This window comes from Vulpes lagopus, chromosome 11 (genome assembly GCF_018345385.1).
Source record: "Vulpes lagopus strain Blue_001 chromosome 11, ASM1834538v1, whole genome shotgun sequence".
Lineage (NCBI taxonomy): Eukaryota > Metazoa > Chordata > Mammalia > Carnivora > Canidae > Vulpes > Vulpes lagopus.
In genome coordinates, this window is record NC_054834.1 from 62,428,838 (window position 1) to 62,437,843 (window position 9,006).

Below are 9,006 nucleotides of genomic sequence, written 5' to 3' on the forward strand. Positions count from 1 at the left end.
TGTCTCTGCCTCTCTCTCTCTCTCTCTATCTCTCATGAATTAAATAAATAAATAAATAAATAAATAAATAAATAAATAGAAGGGTTAAAAGAAAAAGAAAAGGTAGTACAAATGCTCAAACAGGCAATTCACAAGGAGACTGTTGCAATAACCAATATGTCTATGAAGAGATGCTTATTCTCTTTAGTAATCAGGAAAATCAAATTTAAAACACAATATGCTCACTATATAAGCAAAAATTTTTAAGTATGACACCACTCTATTGACAAATATGTAAAAAATTAGTATAAACTAGTTTAACTAATTTAGTAGGAGTATTATCAAATTAAATTTTGTAAAATATTTTGGCATTAACCTTTAAAAGTCAAAGATACACATAACCACTAACCCAGATATTTCAGTGACCTAGGTATACACAATGAAGAAATTCTTGCCCATGCCCACCAGGATATAGGTTCATACATGTTCATAAAGCATTGTAATAGCATAAAACCCAAAACACTTACCTTTAGTTTTTTGTTCTTCCAATCCAGAGTGTGTATGTGATGGCTGGAGCCTGAGAGCCATTATGGACCATAAAGTAAACTTGAAACTGGAAGCCACACTCAGAAAGCCTCAGAGCAGAAAGCCCCTGATGACATTTTTAAGCCACCATACCAGCCATAAGCTGCCTTCTCTCCAGCCTCCTTTTATGTAGGATAGAAGCATTTATCTTATTAAAGAAAACAACTAGAAAATAAATACATGTATATATGTGTGCATGTCTATATACATACAGTCCAAAAATATGCTTAACTAAGCCATATTGTTAGTATACATGAATGGATTAAATGGCCCTCCCCTTCTCCTTGGCAACAACAAAATAGGATTCAAGGCACCTTGCTTTGTTGTTGTTACCGATTTTCCATCAGTACAGTGGTCTTCCTCCATTTCAAAGTTACATACACTGTAAGACTGCACACTATCCCCACAGAATACTCTGGAAAGCAGATGCTTCCACTTGATGCTCAAGACCTTGCCACAGATAAAATGGAAGTAGTGTGTGGCCCACTGAGGGCTAAGGAACTTGTATTTATGGTCCAGTCAGGCTTCCCAGGAATGGTGAAGCTTGAACTGGGTCTGGAAGGAGGCATAAGTGGACAAACCAGACTTATAGGAAAGCCAGCCTGATGGAATGTGCTACCATAGTCCCAGTCTCCTCCCCACCGTAGCCACCTTCTCCCATCACTTCTCACCATCCCGCACAACCTCCAGCTGGCAGCTGAGAAGCTACATGAGGTAAGGAGAGGCATGCAACCCTTCTGGGCCTATTCCTTCATCTGTGATGTGTCAATATAAGTCTGGATTCTCTCTCAGGTTTATTTTTCCCCAGCCCTGGAAGAAATGACATGAAGGTGACAATGTTCACTCCCTGAGGAACATGGGAAATGGTGTTGTTCAGATTTTCTACTTATCACCCTGAGCCTTTTAATTCCCAGACTCATTGTTTTCTTCCCTAGATGGAGAGACAGGGACCGCAGTGTTAGCCTTACTGAAGGGGGCTGCCTCCTCCCAGAAGCCCTCGCCCCTCATTTGGTGATCTGCAGGAAAGTCTGGGCTCACACAGTCCCCACTGTAAGGTAAACCATCACAGTGAATCATGTGGAAAAGCATCTGTCTTCTGCTTATCATTATCACCTTCACACACAGGCATCCTCCTAGGTGATGTCTATAAATAGATGTTAAAACCACCAAAGGATTCAATTGGATCAGAAAATTCAGTGATTCGGAAACAAGGTGATTTTAATTGGGTTGTTTGAGCAAGAAGGCAAAACAGTTAGCCACCTGGAGGACCTGTAGGTTGCAGGCTCTGGATTCCATCCAGTGACACTGGGTAAACTGGGTACACAGTCTGGCCCTACTACCCCCTGGAAGCATATTTGAAGGGGGGGTTCAACATACATATACAGCCAACCTGGGGACGATGAGATAATTGCATTTTCTATAATTTTCAGCAATCTCCTGGGATCTGCAAAGAAAACAGAAAATGTCAATAATGCTTCACAGAATTCTTTCACAACAACAAAAGGAACAGCTCTTTTCCTGGGCGGTAATGTAAACCTTATAACTATGCTGGGAGAGCAAATATATTCCAGACACTTAAATGCGCTTTCCAAGTTTTTTTAACATAATTTAAATTTTTTTCTGTGCAGTCTTTAGGACGGGTTACCTTCCTGAAGCTTCAACTCTGTATTCTATAAAACAGGCATAGGAATGTATACACCTTGCCAAGGGTTGCAATAACACATATGCCAAGTGCCGGGAATGAATAATAGTCGGCATTCGGATATTATTACTCCCCTGACAGCCACACTGTTGAATAACCAAGTATTTAGAGCATGAACCAAGGATGGGCCTGGACCCCTCTGAGGAGGTTGTCTCAGCTGGTGAGGTCAGAAAGAAAGATACTTGTAATGAGCAGCTTTCGAGAAGATGATGTGGAAATGGATATCACAGGAGGGAAGTGCAGTGAAGGGGAAGGTGATAAGTCAGGAGCCCCTGGCCTCTGAGTGTCCCAGCAACCTTCCCATCCCTGTGGCCCCACCCTGGCTTGTCAGTTCTGGTTTGTTCTTTAATGACTCCATGGCCTCTCCTGAGGCTCCAAATAAGACACTAAGTGTAGAGCCCCCACCAGGATAAATTGGGGAGGGAATGTTTTCTGACACACTGGATAAAAGTTGCTTCTTCTCTGGGCTTCAATTTTCCCATCTGACAAAAGAAGAGAACATAGTATACCAGGTGCAGTCAAGTCTCTTTTAAACATTGGAACCCCCTTTCCAAACAAAATTAAATGAAGCACCTGGTTGTTTACAAGAATTCAAGGAATCGCTGCGTTGCTTGAAGCTGAGTCGGCAGCTCTGCAAAAGCTGGGACGTCTGAGGAGCAGAGCTGGAAAATCACAGAACCACATCACCGCATTCTTTCCAGTTCCGGGTTCTGTGTGACTGTCAGGTCCGGGGTCTCTGGAGGGTCGTGGGTGCCTTCAACAAGTGTGGAGAGGAGGATGTGAGCTGCCATTTCAATGTCTCAGGTTCACTGAGCCCATCCTGAGAGCCATGTGTGCAGCGACCCCCAAACACTGGAGAAAAAGAGAACCCAGTCACCCAGATGCTCACCTGACACAATGCCACGTTCAGATGGACACAGAAACAGTACAACAGCTAAAAGCTGTTCGAAGTTTCAAGGGACATTCTCATCATTTTCCCTTTAAGACAATCAATGGCTTGAATAGATGCTAGTTGTGGCTATCACTGTGCAGGAGAGAGCTGCCAGGTGAATGTGACCCTCTAGGTGAAAAAGATCAGTTAGGGCAGGATGGGTGTCTGTTACCAGGCTGTGTGAGCTGCTACACCAGTGTTATGGGGCATGTCAAAGGGATGGACTGAAAGGTTATGGACCATTCTGGGAACAAAGGTGCTGTGATTGGCCAATCATGACAGTTCACATCCTACTAAGCAGTGGGATATAGCTATAAGTCTGCAAAGCATATGATTGTTCAGAAATCTGAATTCATTGGTTATTTAGTTCAAATTATTAAAACATTCATTTTTTTCTGAAGCATTCAGAGTAATATATTAAGACCCTCAGAGAAACTCATATTTGTAATCTCAGGATCCAGAGATAGGAGCAGCAAGAAAAGAATCCTCGGAGAATGTCTAGTTAAGCATGGCACACTTAAAGCAGGAGTTCCTTAGCTCTAAATTTGCACATCTGTGGAAAGAAGGAAAAAAGAAAACCTTTGTGGCTAAATAAAGATGGAAAATACTTCCATGAAAGAAGGAGCTCCTGAGTCATAGAGCAAAATAATAAATTTGGGTGCAAATGCAGGATGTCTGTGATAAAAAGTTCCAAGCTGAGTTAAGGAAAGGTCTCAAAGAGATGTCACAATACCAGCCCCATTCACAGCCCAGCTGAAGGTGTGAAAGCTGTTGTGTACCTTTGGATACAGCAGACAGTTAATATGGGGCTGACTATATCCTTTCAACTTTTTGACTTTTGGACTGTCACCCCTCCCTGCACCCCCCCAACCAAGAAAAAAAAGACAGCTGGGTAAATAAAACTCTCTTTTTAAAGTATTTCTGCCAGGAAATCCTGAAATAATGTTTCAGTTCCTCATAATACTAACAGAGATGAAACTCTAAGGGGTGATAAGCCATGACTATGTTCAGGTCAGCTAAAGGAAGCAAGGAATATAGAAATGATAGGAAACTCCTTTGAGAAAGGGACAGAAATAAGCAGATGGTTGGAGCACAGAAAAAAAATATCACAGTAATAACAATGTTCTGGAGGGAAGATGCTTAAACTAGTCTTAGAATCCCAAGAATTCCCTTTAGTTCAGCAATCTAGGACTTCCTTTCATTTTCAGTGTCCACTAGACCCAGGTTAGAAAGCACAGGCCAAAAAAGATGGAAGCAATGGAAAGAATGAGGGTAGTCCATGCTCAGGCTACTGCCAAGCAATAGATCTGCTATATATCAATTTCCACACCTTGTTGAAGGTGATAATTATTAGAAATTTGGTGGACCTCATATTTTGTGTCTGAAACTCTGGGACCACTTTTTGCCTTATGAGCCATGGAATCCCAAAGGATCAAAATTGACAGATTACCCCAAAATGTTCTGTGGAAGTTCTATGGCCAGTGAGAACTCCATAGTTCACAAACAAGTCTTCTTTAACCTTAACCAATCAGCCTCTCAGTGAAGTCTTAGAATCCCTGACAGAGTAGCCTCCGTCCTGATCCCCAAAAGGCTTTATCCTAGAGAGTTGAGCCCAGAGCAATAAGTAGCTGACAAAATAATTCATTCTACCGACAGAAAGTGAAGAATCAGTCTTATTTCTATAGAAAACTGGTTCTACCAAACACTATAAACCCCATACCTCTAGCCTATGAAAGCTAAAAATTAAAGGAAAAGGTGAAGGACCATTGTAGGGTGGGAAAACAAGCAATGTCCTGGAGTTAGGACATCATGGTTTAAATCCTGGCTTCACCACTTGCAATTTATTCTTTGACAAGCCACTTTAACTTTCTGAACCTTAGCTAATAACACATTTCAAAAGTGAAACCCATAATGGCTATTCTAGGATTATTGGGATGACTGCTAAGTTAATGTGGAAAGGAAATATCTGACACAGAATAAGGTCTCCATTAATGTAAATGTTTCCACAGAGTCGCTTTCTTTCTCAGACCCTAGGGAAAGAAATCAGAGACAGATGATGACCTGGTTCACAGAAGAACAGAAGCAGATGATGAAAGCACTCAAAAGGAATTGCTGAAGTAACTAGAAATGTTTGACTTGGAGATGAGATTAGATAAAAGTGATCATTAACACTGTCTTGGGAGAGAGGGATTCTACTTAACATAACATCAGTATGTAGAATATGTCAACATGTAGGAGATATGGAAGAAGCCATGTGGCTTCCCCAACAGGGAGACCTTTCCAAAGATAGAGTGCCCCCAAAATCCCCATCACAGAAAGCATTAGCCCAAGGCCCTGTATCTGACAACTCTGGAGGCACCACTCACTACAGTCCAATGAGCTGCCCCACATGAAGTAGTGCAGAGCACAGCCTAAGAGGCCATCCAAGGTAGCCCTGGTGTACCCGAGGGCTATGCAACAATTTGTCAGGTGTATTCTAGAATAGAGAGATGCTACAATGGTCCCTTCCAGCCTTGACAGTCTAAGATTCTCTGGTCTTAAAGATGACAAGCAAGCACACTTGAAGAAATACCCACTGATTTCAGGAGGGACAGAGAGATAGGTAAAAGCCCTCCATTGTAACTGCTAGTTATAGATTCTCAAGATGGCAAACATTTTCTTCTCTCTCTCTGAACAGAGAATATCTGAGATTGTCACCTAATATCTGACACTGAAGAAAGCAAAGGCCTTCAGTTCTGGAATCTCTGATGCCATCTGCCTCTTCCAACCATCTAGCTATATCAAGTCTATGGCCCAAAAAATAATAATAATAATCTCACTGCTGTGATGGAGTTCATCCTTGTGGGCTTCACAGATCACCCTGAACTGACGATTCCCCTCTTCCTGATGTTTCTCATTTTCTATATCATCACCCTTCTGGGGAACGTGGGAATTATCATTCTGATCCAAGTGGATGTCCAACTCCACACCCCCATGTACTTCTTCCTGAGCCATCTCGCCCTGCTGGATTCCTGCTATGCCTCAGTGATCACCCCTCAGATCCTGGACAGACACACTGGCCACAGGCAAGATAGTCATCTCCTTTGGTCAATGTGCTATGCAGTCTTTTCTTCACCTTCTTTGCAGGCACAGAGTGTTTCCTGCTGGCAGTGATGGTCTATGACCACTTTGTTGCCATCAGCAACCCATTGCATATAACCTGGCCATGACTCCAGGCACCTGCAGGGGATCCTTGGCTGCAGCCTATGACTATGGGGTATCAGGGACATCCTGCATACCACATGCACCTTCACCCTCTCCTTCTGTGACCACAATCAGTTCAACTTCTTCTGTGACTTCCCATCCCTATTGAAGCTTGCCTGGAACAGCACGACACAAAATGTGATTGTCATCCTCTTTTTGCCAAGTTCATGTTCCTTGCCAATGTCATGATCATTCTGGCGTCCTATATGCTCATAATCAGAGCCATCCTGAGGGTGAGGTCTGCTGGTGGGAGAGCCAAGATCATCTCCACTTATGCCTCCCACCTCACCACTGTTGTCCTCTTCTTCAGGACACTTGCCTTCATGTACCAGAGAAGTAACTCAGACCAATTCCCAGAGGAGAAGATTGTGTCTGTCTTTTACCCCATGGTCATCCCCCTGTTGAACCCCTTGATCTACAGTCTGAGGAACAAAGATGTAAAAGCTACTTTCAGGGAAGTCTTTGATAAAATCTAGTTCCCAAAGAATGCCCATGAGAGTCATTCTTCCTAACCTGTTTTCTTCCCAGATCTTCACGCTCTGATAAGTTTCAACACCATGTGGTGCTTGCCCTCATAATCATGGCTTTCAAAATGTGGAAGGAGCCAAGATGTCCTCCGACAGAGGAATGAATAAAGAAGATGTGGTCTATATGTACAATGGAATATTACTCGGCCATCAGAAAAGATGAATACTTACCATGTACATGAACGTGGATAGAATTGGAGGGTATTACGCAGAGTTAAATAAGTCAATCAGAGAAAGACAATTATCATATTGTTTCACTCATATGCAGGATACAAGAAATAGTGCAGAGGACCATAACAGAAGAAGGGAAAACTGAAAGGGAAAAAATCAGAGAAAGAGAGAAAAACCATAAGAGACTCTTAACTCTGGAAAACAAATTGAGGGTTGCTGAAGGGGTGATGGGTAGGAGGATACAGTAACTGAGTAACCGGCATTAAGAAGGGCACGTGATGGGATGAGCACTGGGTGTTATATGCAACTGTGAATTATTAAAAATTACATCTGAAACTAATGATGTACTATATATTAGAAAATTGAATTTAAATTTTTTTTAAAAAGAGTGGTAGCTTTCAGTAGCATATAAGAAGTGGTGAGAAGAACTACCAGCTTGTGTTTAGTTTAGTTTAGTTTAGTTTAGTTTAGTTGTTGTTTAGTTTAGTTTAGTTTAGTTTAGTTTAGTTTAGTTTAGTTTTTAGTGAAAACCACAAGGTTGGTGAAGTTTGCTTAGAGGACTCCCTCTACCCCCCTTATCTTGCCTTCTCCCTCTTTACCTCACCTCCAAATTCCTAGGGTTCTGGGGCTACACTCTGATATCACAGAGCTACAAATTAACATAGTCTAAGTGAACTGACTGCTATATCCAAGTCCCCAACCCCAAATCAACCACACTTAAATTCCCCAATTGCTCCTTCTTTATCCTGTCATCTCTGTGCTCATTGATATCAACTTATATTCTCTGTGGAAGATGATAACTTGGAATCATACTAATGCGAAGGCAGTGAGGATTTTTTTTTCTTTTATGGTATGAATAACATGCCAACTCATTATGAGGAAGTTAATGAAAAACTCATGAACCCAGTGAAATTTCCCATTAGTAGAGATTAGATTAGTAGAAGGAGGGATGCTTCCTTTGACTACTCCCCTACTTATGTCTTCCCAAATGGTTTCCAGTATCTCTAGGACTCTACTACCTACTGTCCAAATGACAATTCTCTACCTTCTGAATTTCCAATCCTTTTGTAACTCATGACAGTCACTGTTCTCAATAAACTCATTCCTGGGGGCTGCAAAATCAGCAATGGTAGACCTACAGCAAACAGTCATAAATAGAATTACCTTCTCAAGTAATGCCTTACCATTTTGGAACATCAGTTTTCTCTAATTAAAAAAAGACTAATGCTTCCTATTTGGAAGAATTGTTGAAAGGAAGATTAAGAAAGATAATGAAAATCAATGTGCAGGTTCAGTTTAGTCAGAAAAGACCAGATTTCAGAAGATATGAACAGACATTTCTCCAAAGAAGACCTACACATGGCCAACAAGCACATGAAAAAATGTTCCACATCACTTGCCATCAGGGAAATACAAATCAAAACCACAATGAGATACCACCTCACACCAGTGAGGATGGGGAAAATTAATAAGACAGGAAACAACAAATGTTGGAGAGGATGTGGAGAAAGGAGAACCCTCTTGCAGTGTTGGTAGGAATGTGAACTGGTGCAGCCACTCTAGAAAACAGTGTGGAGGTTCCTCAAAAAGTTAAAAATAGACCTGCCCTACGACCCAGCAATTGCACTACTGAGTATTTACCCCAGATACTGATGTCGTGAAATGATGGGACACGTGCATCCCAATGTTCATAGCAGCAATGTCCACAATAGCCAAACTGTGGAAGGAGCCATGATGTCCTTCAACAGGTGAATGGATAAAGAAGATGTGATACACACACACACACACACACACACACACACACAATGGAATATTATTCAGCCATCAGAAAAGACAAATATCCACCATTTGCTTCAACATGGATGGAA

General features: G+C 41.7%; 1 pseudogene; it reads left to right on the plus strand.

Annotated features, from left to right (window-relative positions):
• Positions 1 to 1,273: 1,273 nt before the first annotated feature.
• LOC121471586 lies at positions 1,274 to 6,916 on the plus strand (annotated as a pseudogene).
• Positions 6,917 to 9,006: the final 2,090 nt, after the last annotated feature.